Source organism: Catharus ustulatus, chromosome 1, assembly GCF_009819885.2.
Source record: "Catharus ustulatus isolate bCatUst1 chromosome 1, bCatUst1.pri.v2, whole genome shotgun sequence".
Taxonomy (NCBI): Eukaryota; Metazoa; Chordata; class Aves; order Passeriformes; family Turdidae; genus Catharus; species Catharus ustulatus.
In genome coordinates, this window is record NC_046221.1 from 106,115,967 (window position 1) to 106,140,981 (window position 25,015).

Sequence of the window (25,015 nt, forward strand, 5' to 3'; positions counted from 1 at the left end):
TTATCAGGAAGATTAAATTTACCAATTATTATGCTGAGTGATAATGAATGGTGAAATGGGTGCTTGAAAATTTCCACTGCTTAACTAAACAATACAAAAAAGCATTTAGCAAAATGCATCTACATTTAGCATACTGCAAATATGCTAAATCAAAGCATACACTATAGAAATGCATATATTAAATAAATATAGATGAGAAATACCAAGACATTCTGCCAGCATGAAATACAGGACACACTGTAATGTCATGCTCTTATTCACCTGCAAGCATTCTTTCTACTGCTGTCCCCTTAGAGTTACTATTATTCAACTGACAGCCTCAGAACTAAGCAAATAAAACTCTCCAAGAGGAAAAAAAAATTCACATTTCTTTTTCAAATATGAGGTTCAAAAGAACACAATGGAAAAAAGAAAGGCCCGTGGCTTTCCTTCACTTGAATATTCTGCTTGTGCAGCATATAGAGAAAGTTAAAGTACACCGGACAAATGTGTCATTTCAAGATCATTTCTTCAGGCTTGTTTACCCAGAGAATCCAATTCATTTCAAGAAGTAATCTGCTACCACACATATATCACTACCCATTATTATTATAAGTTTCTTCAAACTGACATCTACTTCAAACTCATCATCTTTCTTTGTGCAAAAAATTGCCAGATCCCTGACATCAGCTCCAAACCACCACACTCCCTTTATAATGGCCAATTAGAACCAGAGATGCAGCAAGAATCAATTAAAATCAATTCCATTTAAATGTTTTAGTGTACTAAGATTATGTTTGGTGTGAAAGAAATTTTTAGCTATCTAGGCTGCCTTTGCTTAGATATCAACCTTCTAGGCAAGACAGCTATTCTTAAAAATAGCTGTCAACTGAGAAAAGAAAATGTATATGCATGAATCATTTCACTACAGGGTTGGATTCCCAGCAACTGATGCACCACTGTTCTGGCATCAGTGCCTTTAACGAGCAGCTGATACTAGATTGGTGCCATTGAAGAATTTCACGGTTACCACAGAACCAATCTGCAGAAAAATTCATCTCCAAACTCCTAGAAGTATTTGCATTCCGTAACTGGCAATGCACTTGCAGGGAGATGTTTTGAACCATGAAAAAGCAGACAGGGGGGAAAAAAACTTTTCCAAGACCACTCACAAGTTAAGTGCAATAACCATGACCCCTGATGCAAGAGTTGTTGGACAGACATGCAATTTTTAACACTTCATTTCTCTTAGAGACTATGATAAGCTAAAATACTTTTAAGGCATTTCTCTATTATTTCAATAATTATTTACTTCTTTTTGGTACATCATATCCACATTTGGAAAGTATTCCAAATTATTTCAGATGGTGTCATTGACATAAAACTAACTCTTGTTGGAAGGGCAGCCCTAGACAGGGTACTGCAGGGCAGCTGAAAAATAACTAAATTTTGGTCATGAAAATCAGATAGAAAACTTTCAATCCCCTCTTCCCTATAACACCCTCTTGCAAAAATGCACCTTCAATGCAGGGAAACTAACAGTTCCTCATTTCAAGTCTCACTTCAATGTTCTGTGCAAAGAAAATAGCATTTTATCTACTTAAAAATAACAAAAGGTCAGGTAGTTCTAAATTCCTAGGTTAAGCTACTGCCCAATGGCTGCAATCTTACCACATTTAATACCATTACGCCTCAGTCTTGAATCTCAACTTCCTTCTACTTCCACAAGTTTTCTTGTAACAAGTCTAAGGTCCTGAAGACTGAAAACCTCATCAGTCAAATGCTGCCTAATGCCTGTAATGTTTCAGTTAACAAAAACCAATGATCTGCAATATTGTGTCTCACGTTGTTAACTCCTTCTGCATTACACACTGATCGCCGTTTAGGCCCTCTCTGGCATCTGAATTTACTGGAGAATATTGATGTGCCTTAGGCATATGCAACAATGATCTTCACATACCTGAGCTGGAACTAACTGTGCTGGTATAAACACTGACTATACAAAAAGATGTGTTTCTACTTTGATACACAACTGGAGAGAGTTGACATGTTCCAGTTTGAATTCTCCTCATGTTGGTCACTGTGTATCACAGTAACTTAATAACTGGTGCTAAAACGGCAGTACAGATAGAGATGTTCAGATTATCATCTCTACCTCAGCTAATATGGACAAGGGGACATTGATTAGGCTGTTTCCCACCAGTGCACTGGTTTGCCACTTCCCCTTTCATTTATAGCCACTAAGCCATAATATTTATATGTTCATTAGTGGAATCAAACACGTGTGCACAGTAATTAAATTCTACTCAAGGATGCATTGTAAGTTAGAGAGCTCTGGATCATTGCAAAGAATAGGTTTCCCAAAACCTTTTCGTAGAAATGAAATTGAAAAGCAGAATTGAAGTTTTGTCTAAACAACAAACCCAGTGTCGAAGGACCAGCAAGAACACTGCCGCTACTTAGGCAGCATTTATGTTCTTACCTCATCTATGACTACTGGTAATTGTCCCTTGGGCTTTCTTACTGGCAAAAACTCTCTCCCTTTTTGGCCAGCTTCAGATTTATGATGCTGGAGACACTTCACTCTTCATGCTACATGATGCACCTTTCCAGTCCACAAATATTTTAATGTTTTTGGTTTGGAAGCACAGACAAGCCTCTTAAAGGAGCTTTCCATCCTGACAAGGAGATGTCTGTGTTTTTAGATGAACAAACTTTTATAACACCAAACAGTATTTTTAACACCACACAAAATCATTCACCAGATTTTTGTTCTCCTGCACAACCATCATTTTCTATTCAGAAAAGGTTCTGAATCCCACTAAAATCGCTATCATTCTAGGTGTTAAGATGGCCCAAGAAAACAGAAGTTACTTTTGCATTTTTCCTGCTTCCTGTTTGTTCTTTGCTGAACTTAAACCTACACACAACGGTGTGTTTGCCTCTTCAGCAAGCATCAAACCATAGCCTACGCAAAACTACCTACCCACCTACATGACAGAAAACCTGCCACACCATTCAGAAATTTGGGATGCCCATATTCACTGCAAACATCGCAGACAGGCGTCTGATACAGGCAGGCAAGGCTAGACTTCTGCTAATAAACTTTTTTTTAAGGGGGGAAAAATAAAAAAAAAGGCACTTCACCAAATATAGGTCACTGGTGCGTGAGCCCGGCAGCCGCACTGCCGCTTTGCCTCCCTGCGAAAGTTGCCCTCCCGGCGCCGGGCGCGCTCCGCAGCCGGGCATCCCCGCCGGGTTTCCCCGCGGGGCCGGGCTGCGACGGCAGCCCCGACCGAGCGGCCGCACGGAGCTCGGGTACTGACCCCGGAGCAGGCGGAGAGGACGTGCCGCGCACTCCGCGCTCCCCGGCGCCCTGCCCGCCGCCGCGGCTCCGCAGCCCCGCTCGCCTCCGTCTCTCCCGCGGAGCTCCGGGGCTCTCCCGTCCGGGCTGCCCTCCTGCTGCTTCCCGGGCCAGCCGGGGCAGGACGGCAGCGGGGCTCCCCGGAGCCCCAGCCGGCCCCCGCTACCAGCGGTACCTGTCACGCTGCCCTGGCCCCGGCCGGCACCCCCACCTGCCCCCCAGGTGCGGCGGAGGGACGCGCTCAGCCCGGCCCCGGCCGGGCACTGCCCCCGCCGCAGCACTGAGGGTGGGCGAGCGCCGCCGGAGCCCCCTGGCAGCCGCCGCCTCGTCCCCCGCACGCTCCCAGCCCTTCAAGTCGGGCCTCCCGCACTTTCTCCGGCACTTTCCGCCGCGGCGCCCCCCGGCCGCCCCCGGCCCCGCCGCGCCGGGCGGCACTCACCTCCCGCCGGCCCCCGCCGCTCGCCCCCGCGCCGCGCTGGCCTCCTCCGGAGCGCCTCGCCTCCTCCCCCTGCCTGTCTCCGGCAGCCGCTCTCCCTGCGCTGAGGCTGTGCCTGCCTCCAACTCATCCCCAGCCTCTCCTCCTCCCCCCGCCCTGCCCGCCCCGCTGGCTGCCGCCTGTCTGCAGCGAGTCTGGCTCCGGCGGGCGGGCGGGCGCGGGGGCCGGCGGCGGGGGGGCGGGCGGAGCGGGGGAGGGGAGGCGGCGCTCCCGCCCGGCCCCGCAGCCCACACTGACACCTGCCGGGTGGATGTGCGCGGCTCCGGCTCCGCGGGACCGGCCCCGACAGCGCCGGGGGGCGCCCGAAATCCCGCCCGGGACTCGCCTTCGGGGAGAGAAACCCAATGAGGGTCAGCAGGGGCAAGTGCAGGGTCCTGCACCTGAGGGGGAATGACCCCAAGTACCTGCGCAGGTTGGGGGCTGACCTGCTGGAGAGCAGCTCTGCCGAGAAGGAACTGAGAGGGTCGTGGTGGGTGACAAGTTAGCCATGAGCTGGTAGAGTGTCCTTGCAGCCAGGAGAGCCAATGGTATGCTGGGGTGCATTGGGAAGTGTGGCCTGCAGGTTGAAAGAGGTGATCCTCCCTCACTACTTGGTGCCGGTGAGGCCACGTCTGCAGTGCTGTGTTCAGTTCTGGGCACCTCCGTACAAGAAAGACAAGGAGCTACTGCAGAGGGTCCAGCAGAGGTGACAAAGACCAGACATCTCTTATGAGAAGAGACTGTTGGAGCTGGGCCTGTTTAGTCTGGAGAACACTGAGAGGGGACCTCATCAATACACATAAACATCTCAAAGCTGGGTGTCAGGAGAATGGTGCCAGACTCTTTTTAGTGGTGCCAAGCACCAGGACAAGGAGCAATGGCCATAAAACTGAAAAAAGGAGTTTCACTTCAACATGAGGAAGAACATTTTACCTTGAGGGTGGCAGAGCACTGAACAGGCTGTCCAGGGAAGTCGTGGAGTCTCCCTCCCTGGAGACATTCAAAACCCACCTGGATGTGTTCCTGTCTCACCTGCTCTAGCAGACCCTGCCTTGGCTGGGGGCTTGGGCTGGATGATCTCCAGAGGTCCCTTCCAACCCCAAGTGTTCTGTGAGCTGCTCCATTAGTGTGGGAATGGCCCTGCTCAGAGACTTGTGGCAAGGAGGCAGCCCCAGTGTCCACAGTACACACCCACCAGCCCTCAGGCAGCCCCTGCCCCTGCACCTCTGTAAAGGCCAGGACTAGCACAGGGTGGGGGAAACAAAAAAAAAAAAAAAGGTACACTTTGCCCCGTGCAGAATGAGAAATTTTTTAACTTTTCAAAAAATGTTGCAAGACAGGAAAACCCAGTTCACATCAGGGCCCAGCAGGCACAAACCCAAGGCAGCTTCTGCCTTGCCTGTGTTCACTTGCAGGCACGGTCCATTCCAGGCTCAGTAATGCAGTCTCACACAGAACTGTCAAGCATTCACCAGCCCCTGGCCTCCCCTATCCCTGTTAATATCCTTTGGGATGCAGGACTGTGGTAGGGATTGTCCAGTAAAACAGCCACCTTCATCTCAACTATGCCCAAATCACTTGGGAACAAGTGTAGCAACCAAAGTTGCCATTACATGTTTAAATGAAAGAATATTTACACATACCATTCTCACAGAAAAAAAGAAATCCCTGTTTCTGGAAGGACTGAAACAGATCACCCAGAGAGGTTGTGGAGTCTCCCTCACTGGAGATATTCAAGCACCATCTGGACACAATCTTGTGCAATGTGCCCTGGGATGACCCTGCTTGAGCAGGGAGGCTGGACCAGATGACCCACTGTGGTGCCCTTCAACTTGACCCATTCTGTGATTTCTGCTAATTTAGAGAATCAGCCTCAGTTCACATTCCCATCCACAATGTACTCTGATGACTTTTCCCTTCCCAGTTATGCCTGTGAGCCTAAGAATGAAAAGGATAAATAGCAGGGATGAGGTAACATGAAGAACTGTAAATGTTGCTAACTTAAAGTATGTACATGTTTGATTCAAATGTGCTTGATTCACTTTTTGCCTTACCTCTCCCAAAATTGCAGGTTGGAAGGAAGATGTAAGTCTGCTTGAAGGAGTCAGGAATCTGCCAACCCAGAATCCAGAGGACCAAGCTATGAAGATTGTGGAGGTGATGGCCTGAAGTTGGTGCTCTGTGTTACCATATGACTGAAAAAAGGGGAACTACCAGATTACTTCCAAAACAGAGAAACAGTTAGAACAGCAGGGAAAGGTTATTTTAGAAAACATAGTTTGGGTTAAGCCACAAGGAGCCAAAGAAACATCAAACACTACAGAAAGGAAGAGCTTCCAGTAATATGGATAATTGTTGGGGCTCCTTGTCCTGAAAGTTGCAAAAATCATCAAGAGGTCACAGGGTTAATCCATAACTTAGTATTTATAATTCATTTATTTATAATCTAACAAATTGGGAGAAACTTGATTTTAATTTTGCTCTGTAGTTAGCCTGTAGTTACCACCAAGTACTCCATTTCCAAAAGTGCCCTGTTAACCTGTGTATATTCTTCATAACAAATTAGTCTGACACATTTCAGCTGTATTCTCTTCAATGACTTCTCAAGGAATACCAGTCATTCACTTACATCAAGTGAGTCTTCCCATGTGCAGAGCAATATTCTAACCCATGGAAAACCTTGTAAAGCATAGCAAAATCACCTACCAAGTAACAAATTATTTCTATACAATACCTCGAGTGAAGAGATTCGCCTGGCAGCAATTTGGGATATTTTGGGCACCTAGGAGGAGGAGTACAGCAAAAACTGATGAAAATGCATAGACATGCTCAGAAAGCATTGTGATGGATGCACGTCTGGAAAGTGAAAATGCCGAGAACACTCTATGCTGAAGATGCTCTTGTTCCTATCCAAGATGTCTCTGGAAGAGAGAACCTACAACCTAAAATACTGGCACTGCCAGGGGACAGCACTTCCTCAGGTATACAAATCCCTTTACCTTTTAATCAGCAAAATTTCCATTTAGAGCTCTGTTCAGTGTCTTGCTCCACTTAAATGTGTCTGAAGAATGTCAATATTTCTGAAGTTTAGAGAGACAGTTAAAGGGGAGTGTTAACATTTTTTCCCTGACAAATTTATAAATCATAGGAGAACTTAGAGTTGTGTAGAGGTTTCACTACAAAGAGAATCCCAGGAAGAGTTTGATTATATGAAGAAACTTATCTTACAAAATAAAGAAAGAAAACCCCAACCTCTCTTCAGTGAAAGGCATACTCACAGTATCATGATACTGGGTTCTCATATCCATAAAGCTGCACAGACATCCTGACTGTTTCTTTGTTGGATAAAAAATGAAAATTCTTATAATTGGTTTAAGGTGTAGGCAGATCTGTGTACATTTTTCATTATTTATCTTCCTCTCTAAACACAGCAATAGTATAGTTAATAGTTGGACATTTTGGAGGTGCGTTTTACTATTTTATTGTCCATCAACAAGGCGCTGTGTTCCTAAGGGTGTTGCTTAACAACAGAAGCACCACTTACCCCTGCCATGTCCTGAACCCCAGTGCAAGAACCAAGGAAACCTGGCAGAAAGAATCTCTGCTATTCTATAATAAATACTTGCCCCAATCATGCTATTAGATGTGGTAGGAGATACAGAGTCTAGTGAAGCACTTAGGTCTGAGTGTCCATATCCATCCCTGGTGGGCCCCTTTCCTGGGCTTGTTACACATGCTGTAACTGCTATCATTTCTTCTTTCCCAGTCTGGCAGTCTGCAAGATGTGCTCCTCCTGCTAGGGAGGAAGTCAGTGGGGAAAGCAAGTATTTGAACAATTATAGTGAGAAGAACAAATTTGAATCCAGGGACATAGAGGCTGTTGGTTTTAGTTACTGGTGACTCATCTTGTTTCCCACCAGGAAGCCACAGATCAGTGTATTTCAAGTATTGCTGATTCCTATTATCTGTTACGCTGAAAGAACAAGGAGGAAGAAATTAAAAACACTCAAACCACAGTAAGAACACAGCTAAATAACATATGGGCATGTCATAAACCAGCCTTGCTAAACCACACATAAAAGCGTGCTACAAATAAAATACCTAAAACTAGTCAGAAGAGTGTTTGGTAGGGTTTGTTGCAGGTCATCCAGATTCCTCTCCCAGTTGTCCACCACGAGCAGATAAGCACTGCTTGTAATTCTAAACCTGGGGTTATTTTACAAAAACAAAAAAAAATTTAAAAAAAAAAAAAATTGCAGCCTTCGTGGAACCCTGTAGTACACAAGGACAGAAACACTTTCAATATGCCAGCTTCCAAAAATCCCCACTCAATCTAGCCTCAGGGGTGGGGGGCAGGGCTTGGTTTTGGTACTTTGGTGGGTTTTTTTGAGATTTATTATCATGGCAGAGACTAGTGCGGCAAGCATTACAACAGAGAAATTCTCTCTCACTAAAGCTGGGAAGTTGTATTCTTTCTCTTGGATGATTCCCAGAAAGGTCGTTTCGTTCCAAGGGTTTCCACTCTCCTTCCTGATTAGACTAACCAGAGTATACCAGGGGAGAAAATTTCTATCTTAGGCAATTTATGGAACTGATGGCAAGCAATCAAATCTCTTCAGAATTTTAAAAATCATAACATACAAAAAAACATGCCATAGCTTGCCATTATGGTTTTGGGAATTTTGAAAGAAAAAGGTCTGTTAAATATTTTAGGAAAAGACTCTGAAATTTTCCAAAATAGTTCAAGACCTTAATTCAAATTCTAATGTTTCAGCTGTACAGGGATGGAGGCCTCAGTCTTCAGACCCTGGGCTTCAGAGAGGTGCAAGGCCTTGACACACACCTCAGTGCTCCAGTAGATGTGTGCAAATAGAATTGATGTAGAGCCAGACACAGGTCCCAGATTGTACTTCCAACATGTCACAGTGGTGTGAAATTGTGTCACTCCAGTGAGTGCACTGTCCACCTTGTATGTCTTGTTAAGTAGGTGTAGGTATGAAAGCAGTGGTAGGGGAAAAATGGATGTAAGGATGGCAGCACAAGAAAGATTACTTATAATATTTTCCTGTTGTAGAAAATTCTCTGCCTGTTCTAATCATTCACTTAAGTTAGACTGCAGCTCATTTGTTGTTCCTGGGTGCACACACATACACATGCTCATTCTGCAACGCGTTGTTCATCTGCCAATTCCACCCACACACCTGCAGACCCCATCGCTAGATGTCAATCTCAGTTTTAGATAATCCCACATATCTTAAGAGATGTTTTGGTTTTCTTGTCATGATGGACATAACTCAAAAAGGTTTTCATACTAAAAAAAATGTAATGTCAGACTGTAAACTTAGTGAGCACTACGAATATCAGAAGCACCCCAAGACTCTCCAAACTGTAACAGCAGCAAGACCACCCTCTTTTTCCTACAAGGAGGCCTAAAGCAAAAATGTTCCCAATGAGTGAGCACAGATCAAGTTTCCAGATCTACCTTCAGCTTCTGATAAATCAGCCAAGAAAGCTATGATGCCCAAACTCTCTGCAAGGTACCAAGCAAAAGGGAGTGGAATCAAACTGTATCTCATAAGATAATACCATATATATCACCATAATTACACGCCCTGTGTAACAGGGGCTGGACTACATCTTATTATACAGTCAGTAATGTATATAGGAATTAGACAATAATTGATCATCAAATAAGAAAGTCTTGTCTTAACATGGCTATTCTACAGGATGTGCTCTGTTGTCAGGAATCTACAAACTATTTACAAATATGTTTTCAGGTATGTTTTCAGCTTCACAAAATAAAGTCTTTGCCACATGAAAGGTACAAGATTTTTGTTTATAATGCCATTTCCCAAATATATTTTTAATATCTTTCCCAAGCCTCAGACTGCTTTTGTTGGAGGACAAGTCTCAATTTCCTATGATATAGATTCAGAATTTAAGTTATAAAAGAAATATGATTTGCTTTAAGAATGCACTATGAGAACAGGTATAATTGGGAACTGATCCAAATTCTCCTGGTTTATTCTATGGCATTCTGTCTACTGGATCACAAAGCAGCTATTCACTGCTTGTTATTCTACACTTCTTGATTTAATGTACACCAAAACCCCCTTTTTCTCCAAAAACATTTCCAGAATTACTTTCTTAGCTACTAGTCCTACTGCACTGGCTTATCTCAGTTGTGAGGTAATTGGTTTGCAAAGCACTTGTAAATGAAAGAATTGACAAATACCATTGGAAAAGATCCTCTTTTCAGGTTCTCATCAGAAACCCCACTGACTTCAGTAGAACAGAAATGATCAGACTCATTTTACACACACACAGAAAACCTACAGAAAAAGTATTCAATAAACAATGTGTTGCCCACCTACTACATCAAATGAAGCCAAGAAAAACTCCAAAACCTTGAGAAGTCTTGCATGAAGAAAGGGATATTGTATGACAGAATGCATAATAGGACTGATAACCAAGAACAGCATCATCATCTTATGTTTAACTGTAATGGTAAAATCAGTACTACAATCTACAACCTTCTGGTTTATGTTCACTAATATCATAACTCCTGTTCAGCTGCCCATCTTTCTACCTTTCATAACCTTCCCAATAACTGGATATATCCACATGTGTTTAAAAGCCACTCCATTCTTCTTCTTCAGGTCATCTTAGAATATTTCTGTCTTTCTATTTAAGCACTCAAGATACTTTCTCATTTTTGGAAATAAGGATGATTTTCACTGCTTCCATGGTACAGTAAAGAGGCATTTGGTCAATGCTTAAACTTTAAAATACATTCTTCATTTCAAGAACCCTACCCTTCCAATAAAGTTCTTCTGGTTCTGCCCTTCAACTCTTCCAAAAGATAAAGCTGCAGAGAGAACTTCCCTTGCTATAACTCTCCTCCTTTTCTCTTTTTTAGGTTTGTTTGGTTGTTTTGGCTTTGGTTTTGGGTTTTTTTTTCCTCTACTTTTAGACTTCTTTTCAATTAAAGTCTTTGCATTAATGCAGCATTGAAAAATGAAGGTTTTGCCATCAGAGAAGACAACTAAATTAAAGCAAATAGGTTGGACAGAGGACACTAATCAAATTGCATATATTGTCATATAGTACAGTAGATGAGTGCTTTTCATGCCTACTAGGAATATCACCTTCAGGGACCCCAGGCTAACACAGACCACTGAATCAGATATCCATATTGTCCATAACAAGCACAAGTGGAACCTGCTGCTGACCACATGCCTGCTTTGTTTCATCTGCTGCTTTAAGCAAATGCATTTTTTCATGTCTAGAAAAATGTTTTCACAATTGAGCACAGAAATCCTGCAAGTTAGACTGTTACATTATTCCCTTCTAGGTAACTCCTTCCAAAGGGATATTAGGAACTGTTCCCTCTGCTCTTTCTTGTTAAATGAATCCCGGTGACTTTTTTTATCCTTCCCACTGTTTTTGCATATCACCTGTAATATATTTTTAATATTGAAAATCTGCATAGCATGCAATTGTTTAATGCCTTCCATTAAAGGCTCTCAAAGCATTTTGTTGTCACTAATCAGTTCAATCTCACCAACCCAGGTGTACACAAGCATTATTCCTATTCTGTAGACAAGAAAAAAACTACAGAGAGGGCAGAGTGGCAGAATTCATTCCTGCATTCAAACTCCAACCACTAGATCACAAACTGCTTGCAAAAAGACAAACTGATCTCTAATGCTCAGATCTGTAGGACTTCATTAACAGCTGTTCCTCCAATAACTTGCTGTGTCTTCTCTCAGACAGTTCCTTAGCCACTCATTTATCAGCAGGTTACCTACAGATGCTAATATACCATACAGACATCAAGAACAGAGGCCAATACAAAATAAGCAATTAAAAAGGCACTTTCCCAGTTATTTTAGCATCAGTTTAACAAGTTGCAAAAGTGCAAAATACATAAAAGCTACAAATTTTTACATGTTTTTTCTTTTAACATACTCCTTGGGCCACCATCTTCAGCATTCTTCACTGACAGCTGAATTACTTTAAACAAGACACTACTGGGAAAAAATATTCAGAACATGTGAAAGGAAAAAAGAGTTTCTACGTCTCAAAATCTTAACTCCAAAGCTCTATTTTATCTTTATAGGTATCATCCTAACACGTCATACATACATCTCTCAAGTGAGTGTTAGAAGTACTGAGATGCGCCCTCTCATGTTGAGAAAATAACACCTCAATTCAGATGTTTAACATAATGAGATGCATGAAACACTCCTGTATTTCTCTCTCAAATCTATGGAGTGGGAAACTACTGTGTTCCAGGATAGTCGTCTGCAACTGCTTAGAAATGGTACAGATTATATACTGTGTAATACAGACTTTCACCAGTTTTTCTTCTGATACAATATTAACATTTGCAGAAACATGAGTCAAATTACACTGTGAAATTAACCTCTACTTCTGTTTACTTTCTATTATTGTCTAGAGTAGTTTGACCTTCATTGCACAGGATGGAAACTGCTTAAAGGATGTATCAGCAATACATAGGGAAAGAAGTTCCCCTTGGTAGAAACGTTGCCTCACTTGTGCAGAGTAACATCGTGCTCTCGTTCAGAATCATATTGACTACACCACACTCAATCAGTAGGAATTCATTAATGAATTGTCACAAGTTAAGCTAGAATGTCAAATTTACTATTAATCAGTTAATCTTCAGTTGTTTTCTATAAAATGTATACTATGCCCCAGCAGCACATGCAAAAGAAGTTGTCCTTAACCAAGAAAATAAACGTCTTGGAATTGGCTCATACTGACCTGACAATAACAATTTGCATGCAGGCAGATAATGCAAAACAGCTGACTTGGAGTAATTTCCTTAGAATGAGGTGTTAGAGACCAAGCAGGTTATTCATGTATGTAAACTCTCAATATACACGCATTTACATTGTCAGACAGTCTGTCAACATTTTGATAAAATACAGCTACACCTGGAGTTTATGCCAATCTAAGCTACCTTGTTTCCAGAAAATTTCACTTCTTCAAGCTATGTCTTTCTGGCAAGGTGAAAATGTGTGAAATAATGTCCTTGTTCCTCAAACTTGAGACTTTTCATCACTGTGCAAACAAGGGCACATAAATACCTGCTTGTGGTTTATTTGTGGCTATGCCTTTTAACACCTAACTATCCCAAACTTCAAAACTCAATTCTAAGACAAAGCCTGAGCCTGCTCTCTGGTTTTAGAACTAATTTCTTAAGGTTTATTTGTTTAATCTTTTACAGTACTATTTATTTATTTCCCTGCTGTACTCAGTTTGTTACTCTGAAAGCATGAAAGATGAGCAACAACAAAACTTGAATTACACCCCATACAGCGAGGCCATGCAGAGACCTCAGAGCCTCCCCAGGCAAACAGGCACAATGTTATCTCCAAGCCCTTTCTCCCTCCCAATATCTGCCCTTCTGCTGGGGGCAAGGCAGCAGAGCAAAGAAAATATTGTTCTGTTCAAGCCCATTCCTGGCACTGCAGCCCAACAGCAGCATGGAAATCTTGGCAGGGAACACTAGTGCTGGGGGCCCTTGAACAGTTGCATGGGGCACGCAGCCAGAGGCTGCCCAGCTGCTGCTGGAAGGGGCTCCAAGTCACCCTCTCACCTACTGAGCCTCTCTGGTTCCACAAAGCACTCACCCATATGGTGAAAACTGGAGTGATATCAAGGAGACATCTCTCCATCCACAAGCCCTTCCATTAACTGGTATAGGCTCTACTTGGTAGTTAAATGCAATGATTCAGGCACAGGCTAGATGCTGAATTCATTTAAAGAGGCATCAGAATTACATCTACTACCAGAGAATTACATCTACTACCAGAAATAAAACTAAAACCACTTTGGAGTCAGTATAGCTGTGATTTCTCTGTTCCTAAAGAGAATTACATGAACATAGGAATTTATTTGTCAGTGGGCAGTCTCAGCTTTGTACTAGACATATGATTTTATATGAAATCCAGATGTCATTTAGAACAGTGTCAAAAGTCAGACTAAAATTAGTATTCATTGAATGAGTTTTTAAAAGAAAAAATATGCTCTTGCAGCTTAAAGAAAGGACTGTAAAAATATCTCAGACTCATGTATTTCTCTTCGCACTGTCAATGGAGTTTCTCTTGTACAAATATGTAAGTCTAAAGAATCAAGAATGAAATTATTTTCCATGTTTCTGTTTGGCTGTGGCTCATAACTTGGGATCAAATTATGAGTCACAGTAGTTCCCCCAAAATACAGAACTGTCCACCGCTACTCTTTGATTTATATGCACAAAATCTATCTACATGAAAAGTCTTGAAAAGACCAAGATGGGGTCTCTACATTTATTTAGCAAACAAATGAAATTACTTTCAACAGTCTTAGGTTTACTTAGGCAATGCCAGAACTCTCTGCACACTGGTCTACTAGTCGGTGTAAGCAGGAAAAAAGCCCAAAATACTATTTTGAGACAGCCACACCAAAGCTCTACCTACCAGTATACAGAGTGAGTTCACCTTCATGCCATGCTGTGCCTACCCAAATTGTAGCAGTCACCCACTTTCACTGAATAAAATGGTGCTTTATTTGTAAAGATGTAAATAAAGCTCTCTTTGTTCATGAAAGATCCCTATTCTTTTCAGCAAAAGGCATGATCTCATCATTCTGATATAATTGTCCCATTAATTGCATGAAAAGAAACTTTGCACTGCCACAGCTGAGACAGATCACTCTAGCAGGTGAATTTGAGAGTCTAGAGGGATGTTTATAATTTACCTCATCAGCAGGAAGAAGAATATGTGTCATTTAGCTATTCCCTAAGAGCAAGAAAGAAAGCAAAATCAGCATGGGGCTAGGCTGACATCAAGATGCCATTCAAAGAGTATCCAGACCCAACAATGTCTCAGCCTCATAATAAGCCTTTTACAATCAGTTGGCCCTCAGTTGCATTGCAAAATTCCATTTCAGAAAGGGATTAAAGATATCTTTTAGTCAGGAACATTCCATTGCACCTTCAGGAACACCCATTTACATTAATGGTTGGTGTTGATATTTTCTGCTGCATGTTCTGCAAAGACATACTTCATGTAGCTTTCTGATCAATTGCAAGTTTCTGGTTAAAAAATGTTTAGATTTGTAAATCACAGCAAGGACAATTTCAGAAAGAAAATATTATTATAGTTTGGGTTTGTTTTTTTATTTTTCTATAAGAAGAAAACATTATGATTGTACAATAAGTACATTTCTCTATTCTAGTAGAGAGTACCATTCAATACAGATTTTGAGCTTCAGATTTTTTTCAAATCACTCTTACTTCCAGAGTTCTAAACAAAGTGAATAAAAGGTGATCAGACACTATAGCTGTATGAAAGAAAAATCCTTTCTTTCAGATGCATCTCAGTAAGTAGTCTCAGCAACCTAACGCTTACTCTTGAACTGACAGAGTACTTGAGTCGTTTCTAAAACAAACATTGCAAGAGTCAGCTACAATAGACACAGTGTTACCCTTCAGTGCTTTGAGAGTTTCAATTTATGGAGACTGACAATTACAGAAGCTTGACGCTGAAATAGCAGTACTGATCTGGGGAGGTGGTGGAGTCACCATCCCTGGATGCGTTCAAAAAAAGATTGGATGTGGCATTGGTGCCACGGTTTAGTTGAGGTGTTAGGGCATGGGTTGGTCTCAATTATCTTGAAGGTCTCTTCCAACCTAATGATTCTGTGATTCTGTGATCTGGATGCAAGAATGCTGCATTAAGAAACCATCATGTTCCGTAAGTCCCACTAGAAAGACCAAAGTCCTCATAAAAATACACTGTTCTTGGTGATTAAAGCCAGAAATTCAGGAATTTCAGTTACAAGATGAGACCTGTACCCTAAGCACTAAAGAAGGCAAGACCAAGTAAAACTATCTCCACTACAGGTCCTTCTACTTCTCCCAGCTGGATATAGTGGTGCACATTTAACACCGTGCCAGAACAATTCAACAGACTTTTCACCTTTCCTCCAGCTCATTCTCTTGTGGCCCTAGGACTGCAGTTCCATCCTTGCACTCACATCACTGCTACTTGGATTTCACTTAAAATATCCAATTTGCCATTTTGGTTTGAGTATGTGTCTGACTCCACAGCTATGGTTGTTTTATCTGCTTTTGACCATGACCTCTTGGATTTTGGGACTGAGGACAAATACTTCTTCGTCTTCAACAGGAAGATCCATTTGAGACACCATATATCACTCTAACCTGCTAGAGATTAGGCCTATCATATTAACATAGAAAATGGACCTCATCCTATCCCCAAATAAACAAGTCAGGCAAATTCTTGGCAAGAGGAACCATAAATTGCCTCCTTTACATGTCATTATTTATAAAGTTTCATATCCTGAGATATATTAACTAGGCTGAGCACTGTGGAGTTCTTCCTCTGCAGAAAGGAAGTATGGCCTCCCACACTAATAAGTCCTCAACTCATGCATCTCAATGAATAAATGCCATAGCAACTCCCACATTACCACATTAACTCAAAAGCATCTTAGGACAACCTTCATGTTAGCATTTCAGCGCATATGAATTGGATTCCTGAGAAAGCAGGTTTTCAGTAACTGCAGTGCACTCCAGGGCATTGACAGACCCCCAGAGTGTCTGCTGTTGCTCCTGCAGCAGCTGTACCCCTTTTTGTTGCAGTTATGGGATGAGAGCATCTGGATTTCAACCCAATTTCATCAAAGAATGGCACCTGTAGGTGGGTTGGTCCTTAGTCAAGCTGACAAAGGCATCCTCATACTCAGCATCACTGTTCCAAGCTGGCCTGCTTTCCACTCCAGCATGTCTTTCTGACTCGAACAGGCTCTAAATACTGACACCCTGCTCTCAGTCACATGCCTGTACAAGGGAGTAGATCAGCAGCATGGGTGGCTCCTGGCTGTGGAGGTGTCAGAAGCAGCTTTTGCAGGGTGAGGGGTGTCTACAAGACCCCCGCCCCTGCAGCAGATATGCTTGCTACACCCAAGTTTTGGAATAACTGATTTATCTCAAGAAACTCCTCCAGCTCAGAAGAGGTTACAACCTCCAGCCGCCTGTCATCACCCTTCTGCTTGAGATTATCTGCTGGAGGGGCTCTTATTACAAATGTTCCACAATCTGTTGCCTTCAAAGAGAACCAAGTTAGCTTTAAAAAAAAAGAAAAAAAAAAAGAAAAAGAAAGTATTTTCAACCTAACTCATTTTGACAGACAAGTTAGAAAATGACATGCACATGCACAACGAACAGATCTGAGACGATGATAATCACCAGCTGAAAAGATGGTGACAAGCAGCTGAGGGGCAGTTACCTCCTCTGAAAACATATCCAGGCAGTAACTTCTGTCCATGACTTCATTAAACTACAGTTCTGTCTTCTAAAACACAACTTATTTTTTATACATTGCTAGAATAAAGAAAAATTATTGCTTATCTGTGTAGCTAAAGCTAACATCTTCTACTTAATACACCAACAACACTCCTTCTGCACAGCCAAGTGCTAAAGTATATAAAGACACTTCCAAAATCTTTTTAATGACTTTTCAACTTCCTTACCTTCAATGAATCAACATTTTTCTATTTGTCTCATTCTGTACCCCACCACAAAAAAATAAATGTTTCATTTTTCATATTACAAATGCAAGCTCCATGTTAGTATACAAATTTCTCTTTCATTCTACACTCATACGTGCTTTTGCAATGACATAAAATAAATTTCATCTTTCTACAAAAGAGTGGACAAGGAATTCCATGCCATTAAAAAGCCCCCCCACAATAACCTCCTTACTGAAGTGGTGCAGGAGAATCTCACCTAGGACCTTCCTAAGAGAGTAACATCATACTGCAGCACACCTGTTCTCATGTCTGGTGATGTTAGTGATTACTCTTCTTGTGAGTAATCCTGTATTGCTATAGCAGTTCTGGGAAGCCTCAGCTCTTCTGGGAGAGGGTCTGTTTGTTTGGAGTTTGGAGTTTTTAAACTCAAACATCTTTTTGTGTTTGCAGCAGTACTGAAATGCCTAACAGACTAGTTCCATACAAGCCCCACAGGGATGCCTGGAGCTTTGGCAGTAATTCCTCTGAGGTCTCCAGGGATGATCACAACAGAGAGGGGTACACAGAAACTGTAGAGCCTGTGCAAGAAATAGGTAGCATATCCAAGAGGCTTTGAAATAACTTCCCGACATACATCCTGACATGGATAGATTGGTCCCAGAAAAAGCTATGCAATTGTGAAGGAGCAGCAAATGAGTTTTGGGCAACAAAAAATTTGCCTGCATTAAATGGTTTATACAAGTAAATGGTGAGATTAAATGCCAGCTGTTGTTCTAGGTATACAAGTATTTTCAAAATTTCATTCCACCATTTAATTTACTTGATATCTAAAAATCCAAACCTCTTCAATTAGTACCCAACTACACAATGGGTTGTTAATCTTTAAATCAGCATTATTTCCAGTGTTAAGTTTTAGGCTCACAGTTATGTTTTCACAGTAAAAACCAGGTAAGAATCTTTATCTCATGATCTCAGGTTATGCTCACATCCTGTTCACACACATCTTGCTTTCTGTTTTGTCACAAGGACAATACAGCTCAGACACTTTTTACCACCATTTCTATACTTTCATTTAATTATTTTTGTTTTTAAATTCTTGTAATATTTATTCAATTTTCAGCTACTGTCAACAACCACATGCATCAAAATTTTCCTTCCTTCTTTTTGACTCCCTAGAGAAAAAGCTAGGGGACTGGTGAATACATAGCTTTAAAATTTAAAACTAAAACCATTAAAAGTTAATGCTGTTAGTCCTTTTCCTCCATGGTTATTCATACAAAATACGCCACTTTTACAAGACCATGAAGTATGTAAGGTAAGCTTTCCAAAGGCATAATTTTGTGAGAGCTTCTTAGAGGTAACATCTGTTTAAACCATTAGAAAATGAACTTAAACAGTTCACTAAAGCTTGTTTTGTCAAGTCATCTCTAGATTTCATTAAATAGATCTTTCCTCACAATTTCTTTCCCTAGCATTCAGTAATATAATTTAGAAAGGAAAGCATATTTGTTCAAGAGAGGCTTGGAACAGAACACAAGGTCCAAATAGTCCTGAATTTTGGAAACTCTATTCCACACTGTTGTCTTTATTTACACTGGAAGAGAAAGAGAGAGAAAAGTGTGAGAAGCTGCAGCAATATCAAAATGAGGACATTTTAATACTTTGCCTTTGTGCCCAGTGCTTCCTGTAGAGAAAATAAATCAAGAAACTACTTCAGTACCAAACAAACACTGCAATGTAAATGTAAAACCCACAATGCAATACTAAAATTTCCTAAAACCTACAGTACAGACTGTCAGACAATCCACAGGGTGACACATCATGATTTACCTGAAACATGGGTTAAATTATGAGCCTTCATTGTTTTGGCATTGCCATCCTTTTCTATGGAGGTCCTGGTCTCCATACATTGACAGATAGCATCAACAAGAACAAACTGAAGCTCTGAGTTGATTTTCACACAATTGCTAAAAACCTGTAAGATAAAGGGGAAGAACCACTGAAGAACAGATTACTGAGACAGAAAAAAAAATCTGCAATATGAGGACACAAGATATTTCTTTCTGAATAGAGAAATTCCACTTGCCTAGCCATCATCCTTAACTATGAACCAACTTTCAAAGACTATTTCTCTCTAGTACTCATGAGTCATTTTCTAACATCGTGTCTTTGGCAGCTTGAAGCATTTTGAAAGTGGAAAGCAAATAAAATTGCTTTTAATGCACTCATAAGAGGGTACTTCAGGTTTTTTAAAAGCCATTTTTTCTCTATCTTTTAGCTGCTAGGAGGCTTTAAATGGGACCCCTGTAGGTTTTTGTCTGTAAACCATACGAGAGCATAAAAGCTTGGAAAACTTGCAGAGATTCTGAAGCAGGTTCACACAGCTTCATTGAAACTGTGTGTGGTTTTGAAGCTCACCAGGGCTCTACGCACCAGGAACCATTTAAAATTGCCAACTTATGAAGTAGATTTAAAACTCATAAAGGATTATGATGAAAACCTAAGACTTATTTTGTCGGCTTCCAGCTTGAAAGAAAAAAACCTATTCTGTAAATAGAGAGGAATGGGTTTTCATTCTCTAAAGGTTTTGGGGTATTGTTTCTTTGAAAACATATACAGGAGCCTGAAAAAGGGATCAGAATAACCTCTGTAAACACAGCCTGAATTAACCTGCACCAAAGTGATTTACCTGTATCAAAAGAATCAAACTGATCAATCCATTATACAACACATGGTGGCTCAACTCTCCTAAAAGCACTTGCAGGATGGTTACAATAGAAAAGCGTCAAATTTTTCCGTCTTTAGAGATGACTCTTCTCAACCCACCTTACTATCAATCAGAACAGCCAGCAAGAAAAGAAGGCTTGGAAAACCACCATAAATACCATGAGAAATGAGAAACTACTTTCATTTATGTGAAGAATCAGTCAAAGAAGATTCCATGACTCATACTGTTCTCTGTTTTGTATTGTAAGGTTATTAGGACTTGGTGCTGCAAAAGAAAATGGAAAAAAAAGTTGGTTTGAATGGTAAGGGAGACATGAAAATTTATCACAATAGGGTCTAATATAGTATTTTCTTCTTTCTGTACATATGCAGTCATCTTTGAAGGCTCTGAAAGTTCTGTGAGCAAAGATTGCCAGGTTGGGTTTTTAGTTCAGTCAACACACAAACTCTAGCAAGATCCCATGAAGTTAATGGGCTGAAATTAAACTGCTTTTCATGTTTTCTGATGGCAAGTGGTACAGGAGGATGTTTGATATTATTTAAACTTGTTGTGGGACTGATTTTTCCACTAGTGGTTGCTTTTAGCTTTTATATTCATTACTTATAAATTTTATATTCATTAATAATAAAGAATACTCAACAGTCCTGTTGATTTCAGATTAAACATTCAACACAACAGCAGCTGTACAGTGCCAGGAAATCAAAGTCACTGTTCACTAGGGTCATAAAGAACCCGGGGTTGGACATAGCTTATTTTTCTGCAATCACAACCAGCCATGGAATTAATTCCTAACTTGGGAAGCTCTAAGAAACAACTGTTCTGCTAATATATAATACACCAAAAGCTGTTGACATTTTTTCCTATTTGTCTTGGAATCCATTGGCCCACACCAAATGACCAAAATCTGTAACATGAGCCCTTGCACAAGAGCAGGAAGATGTAGAGATCAACAGTTTCCAAAGTCCTTAGACTAGCTGAGGTTTTTCAGAGCTTCCAGAGGTACAAAGGAGAATGTTCACACCTTGAAGAGGATGCCAAAACATTTATCCCTGCCTATTTGGAGTGGGCAGAGGCCCTAACCTCAAATGTAGGGACAGGAAGCAAAACACATTGACTGGGTGCTTAAAAGATTGTTGTCAAAGGAAGTTCCAGTACACACCTTGTATGTACACCTTTAGCAACCTTCAGTGCTTCAGAAGAAGGCAGAGAGGGAAACAAGGAGGAAAAGGGGAAGGGAAGGGAAGGGAAGGGAAGGGAAGGGAAGGGAAGGGAAGGGAAGGGAAGGGAAGGGAAGGGAAGGGAAGGGAAGGGAAGGGAAGGGAAGGGAAGGGAAGGGAAGGGAAGGGAAGGGAAGGGAAGGGAAGGGAAGGGAAGGGAAGGGAAGGGAAGGGAAGGGAAGGGAAGGGAAGGGAAGGGAAGGGAAGGGAAGGGAAGGGAAGGGAAGGGAAGGGAAGGGAAGGGAAGGGAAGGGAAGGGAAGGGAAGGGAAGGGAAGGGAAGGGAAGGGAAGGGAAGGGAAGGGAAGCTTCTTCCTGGATCTTAAGGGTAAGTAGCAATTCTGAAGCATAGCATCAATACAGCAAAAGTGTAATGTAAACAGATACTCAAGTAGTCTGTTAAAAAAAAAAAAGTGAGAGAGAGGAGGGGGAGAGGTACTATTCAAGTACTACTCAAAGAGAGTAAAGTCTGGAAGAGCACAGCCCATGGCTGGCATCTCAGTATTTCTTTTCCACTAGACCAATTTGAAGAAAATCCCTGCAAAGAAGCTTTCATAAGATGGCATTTTGGTGATTCAGTATACCACCAATATTCCTTTTGAGTTTTATAACTGTTCCTAGAACATTCTTGGCAATGAATTTAAACTTTTTGAAAGAGGTCGCATTTCACTGTAAATGGTTATCTGGTATTCACAACACAAAATAAGCATTTGAATATTTATTGTGAGCACACTGCATTTTAGGGAGAACACACAAAGATTCTTACTACAATTATCTTGTTCCAGCTTTAATATATTAGCTGTCACCTCTTTAATGGATCTTGTGAGAAAGGAAAGTTTCTTTCTTTAACTCCCTTTTCCCCCTGAACGCAATTACCACCTCATTCAGAGCTCTTTGTGTCCACCTAATCTCTCTGATTATGTCTCTGACACCACCACAATACTACATGACTGACATACCTGACAGCTGTGACTAGTGACAGAACGCTCACAATGCAAACCAGCTCTATGCAGGATGAGTATTACCTACCGCCAGCCTCCCAGAACAAACATGGAAGGAAGGTAAAAGGGGTGGGGGCATTTCACGACCAGCCTAACCCCTACCGAATTTGCCTCCTTTTAGAGCCAAACAGCATTGACAAGCAGAGCCTCTTTGTACATACCTACCTAATGAACCCATTGTTGGATGAATACAAAAGCACACCCATTAGTATTTTAATTTTTAATTTATAGAGTGGAAAATGCATGTTTGGAGACCTGACTTACAAGCAGGACTTGATGGATCATTTTGTCTCACTCCAGCCCTTTTATGCTTCTTTGGGTGATAACTCCCAGCTGGTGTTCAACTATCAGCTTTAGGCAGGTGGCTATAGATAAGAGTCTGTGGGGAAAGACATACCTGAAAATGTCATTCCTAGACAACAAACTACCCCTGGAATCAAGGACAAACTGTCTGAGAATTCATTTTGAGCCACAGACATGAATTTGTGTTACAAATAATTGCCAAGTACAATGTCAGCAATGAATACACTAATCAGGAAAAATATTAGATTGCTTTATAAAGACTCTTATAGTTTAAAATTCCATGATTTTAAGTAGTATTTATACTTTACAAGCTTCAGCTTGTCAGCACTGACTACCTTTTTTTCCCCCCATGAAAAGAAAAAAGAAAATTTTGAGGATAGGGGTAAAGCTGATTATTCAGAACAAACAATTTAGTTGCATCTTTCTTTTCTGCTTTTGAGCAGCTCTAGAAATTACACATTCCTAGAATCAGAGAGAAGGCGCAAAAATTAACAAAAAAATTATTTTCATGGAGGAAAAGTCTAGAGCCAAAAAGTGTCACCCAAGCATCCAGTTTTCAAAGATGATCAGATAATATTAACAGAAAATTTATCAAAGTGCATTATACTAAATCTAATTTTCATCTAAAAACTGCTCATGTAAGACTGTCCTCCAACAATCATACCAAAAAAAAAAAATCCAGGATTGAGGGATTGTGCTTAGAAAAGACTTGTGGTCAAACACTATGTTATTGAAAGCAGAATTTTCATTTTCTACCTTAACTTTCCTATGCTGCAAGTTAGGTGTTAGGTGTTTATACTATTAGTATAGATTTAGCATATTGCATTAAGTTTGAAAAGATTACAGGAGTAGTTTTAGCAAATTAATAAAATATCTAAAGAAAATCCTCTTTTTAATCTACCATGTTTCAGCTTGCAACGCTTCTTTATTCTGTACTGGAAGTTAGCACTCCACAGGAACCTGTAAGGCAGATTCCACATTACTTGATGTATCAGAGAACTAATGCAGTGCTCTTAAGGCAAAAAATTGTTCCTGTTAAAAGAACATTGAGAAAAATCTTTTCTACTGTTAATGCCAATTCAAATTTTCAAATGGGAAGCTAGAAACAATATTCTACTTAACTGGTAAATTTGGGGAGAAAATTGGTCTGATGCAAACACTACCACTTAAAAAATTATTAATAGTCAGCTTTCTTACTGAATATGAAGCATCATGGCAGGCAGGCGGATCCTTCACCCAAATATTTGATGTTTGTCATTCTGATTAAAAGATGTGTATTTTTCATTTATGCTATACAATGAAAGCAGTAAGGCATGAACTTCTGTTATCTGGAGATTTTTTTGAAACAAGGTAGAACAACATAGCTGTGACAAAGTTAGGGTACTCAATTACAGTATCAGGAACAACTGATCTTATGTCACCTGCCCACTCTCTCATTGGTTTCCAAGGACTTCTGTTCCCAGGATGTCTTTTCTCATTTCCAGAGATGCTGCAATATAGAAAGCCAACACGCTTCACATACATAAGATACATAACCTACTAACCTGATGGTGAACTTTTTTACCCCCCCAACACCTCCAGAAATCATAGGAGCAAGAATATATCAGCATCTTACCTACCAGGCATTCCTACAACAGAAAGGCCTGGAGTATTTAGTACTCTATTTCAAAAGGCCAGCACTGCCCTCAGCAATTTACTTTATGTATCAAAAAACACTCACAAAATTCTCTTCACCATTTTAAGCTTTTATATAGTCAAAATAATCTTCTAGACAGCCAGGCCTTGATACGCACCTAGACAAGGTTTTCTGAACGCTAATTAGTTTCAGATGCCAGGGCAACAAACTCCAAAACACACTGAAGCGCGTGTACGGAATGTATTATAGCTCCATTTGTAGTCAATGATGTGAAAACTTTACAAAGCTCTTGAATAATTATGATCACTAATATCCCAATTAGGTGGAACAGGTACACAGACATCCTCAGTGCTAGACACTTAATGAATTTTTAAAAATAATTTATTTCTGAATTTCCTCTCTGACTGTCTTAAAAACCAACAAGATGACTGTAATTAAAAAGACAGTTTCAGGTTTGTTTGGGATTTTTTTAAGTTTGCTGCTTTGGGCGTTTGAATCAATCTTGCCAGTTTGAGACAAAAGATTGCATCCAACAACATGAGAAAATTGAAAAAAAAGTTTCAAAGCTGTCAAAGATCAAAATGAGAAAAGAATTATACCTAAAGCTAATTCTGCTTACTTTATTAAAAGTATTACAGCTCAAAATCTTAATCAAACCCAATTCTGGACAGAATTGTTCTATTTTTCTGTATCCCTAAAAGAAGTAGACAGAAATCAGGACTTCTTCACAGTAAGCACTGGACA

The 25,015-nt window shown here is 40.8% G+C and overlaps 1 long non-coding RNA gene across 1 annotated transcript; it reads right to left on the bottom strand.

Annotated features, from left to right (window-relative positions):
* Positions 1-15,478: 15,478 nt before the first annotated feature.
* Positions 15,479-24,443, bottom strand: LOC117008201. The gene is made up of 7 exons (XR_004420287.1): positions 24,356-24,443; positions 24,057-24,124; positions 23,537-23,595; positions 22,597-22,711; positions 20,214-20,379; positions 19,218-19,362; positions 15,479-18,981 (listed from the first exon to the last, which is right to left on the bottom strand). It is a non-coding gene; the product is annotated as an uncharacterized LOC117008201 (long non-coding RNA).
* Positions 24,444-25,015: the final 572 nt, after the last annotated feature.